The sequence below is a fragment of the Lontra canadensis genome, unplaced genomic scaffold (assembly GCF_010015895.1).
Source record: "Lontra canadensis isolate GAN:19392208 unplaced genomic scaffold, GSC_riverotter_1.0 scaffold49, whole genome shotgun sequence".
Lineage (NCBI taxonomy): Eukaryota > Metazoa > Chordata > Mammalia > Carnivora > Mustelidae > Lontra > Lontra canadensis.
In genome coordinates this window covers 4,901,880-4,903,505 of record NW_022631043.1, presented here as the reverse complement: position 1 = coordinate 4,903,505, position 1,626 = coordinate 4,901,880, and the positions used below count along the sequence as shown (strand labels likewise).

The 1,626-nt window shown below is 42.4% G+C and overlaps 1 non-coding gene across 1 annotated transcript; it reads right to left on the bottom strand.

The window, feature by feature from the left end:
* Positions 1-496: 496 nt before the first annotated feature.
* On the bottom strand, positions 497-639 carry LOC116877070. Its single transcript, XR_004384536.1, has one exon. It is a non-coding gene; the product is annotated as a U4 spliceosomal RNA (small nuclear RNA).
* Positions 640-1,626: the final 987 nt, after the last annotated feature.

Here is a 1,626-nt window from a genome sequence, read left to right as displayed (position 1 = left end):
ACCGTGGAGCTAGTGTCCCTAACGGCTGAGCCCCAAGTCTTTTTGTTGAGCCCAGACAGCACAGCCAACAAGTTCACTAATCTGTTTTTCTGCTGATTCTGGGCAATTTAATAAAAATCTTGAGTTCCTTCTTCTGGGGTCCTGACCACTTGGTCTATGCCTGTGTGAGTAATAAACCTCTGAAATACTTGATTTCGCTTGTGGGGAGTGTTCTGAAGCTCAATACCTCAAAAGGGGAAGACCAAGTCTGACCTTAATAGGCAACTTGCCAAAACAACCACCCCACCATTGTGTACTAGAGATGGCACCAATGACCATGTTCTGCCATCAGACCTGTGAGTGAGGCTGCAGGTTTTTCTATTAAAGCAGTGACCCTTACATTTTCAATGATACAGATAGAACTGGATGGGGATGGGGCATGCTTGAGCCATGGAGCTCTCTCAAGAGCCTCCTTTTGGCTGCTGCTGGAGTCCCTGGGGAGTGCTGGAGGCCCATGGCTCTGGTGAGGACAATTTGAAACCATCACAACATATCTCTGGCATTCTGTATGGCCCCGTGGATTTGGGAAAAGTTTTCAATTAGCAATAATCGCGCCTCGGATAAACCTCATTGGCTACGATACTGCCACTGCGCAAAGCTTGGCCCTGTGGATTTGACTGGAAAATTTTGACCAGTCAAAATGCAAGACTAACGGAGTTCATTTGCACATGGCCTGAGTCCTTTCCAATTAACTGTTCTTTTTCTGATAAGTTCATTGTTTAGTAGATTGCATTTGAAAAACACAAAATAGCACAAAGAAGCATCATGCTCAAATAACCTAATATACGTATAACAAAAAAGGCCAAAATAGAGATGAAACGGTGCACGAAAAATACCTTAAAAATTGGACACTGAAAATTTGGAAAACAAAAATATAATTCTCTTTGCTGAAATATTGGAGGTACCTGTGCATTACTGAAGGGTCAGAAAAGCAGCTGACATACTTGACATGGAGTTCAGAATCAGTCATTATTTTGAATCTTTGTTCTACCATTGCACAGCTGTGTGATTGCATAACTGTTTGTCTGTTGATTTATATATCCAAGCCTCAGTGTTCTTATATGCAAATTGAGAGTGAAAGCTAGCATAGAGTATATGTCTGTTTAACATCCTTTCTTTGACGACACTACCATATCCATTTGGTCCTGATAGGTCTGTCAATCAGGACCCTATTTCCCATCAGTCCTTAAATATCATTTTTGACATCATTACAGGATGGGCATTTGAGCTCATCACCTTGATCATGAGAAAGTGTTAACAGAAAAAATTTGTTCCAAGCAGAGCCCATGAGTGTCCTCCCTGAGACTGGTCTATGAACTCGGTGAAAGAAAAATTTCTTGAGGTTTGGATCATGAGTCATAGGCTCTTGGGACTCCAGCAATGATGCCTCCTCTCCTGGGAAGAGCTTGCCTAACTAATGACAAAGCCAACCCAGGAAGATGAAAGGCAGGAAAATGGAAAGGGAAAGCAAAGTCAAAACAAAGTTCAAAACCTCATTTGAACGTCTGAATCCAGCCCTGCCTGACTCTGGTCCCAAGCTTGAACTTCACAGTGAGCGCTTGACGAAATCATGTCTTTTGTGAGTTA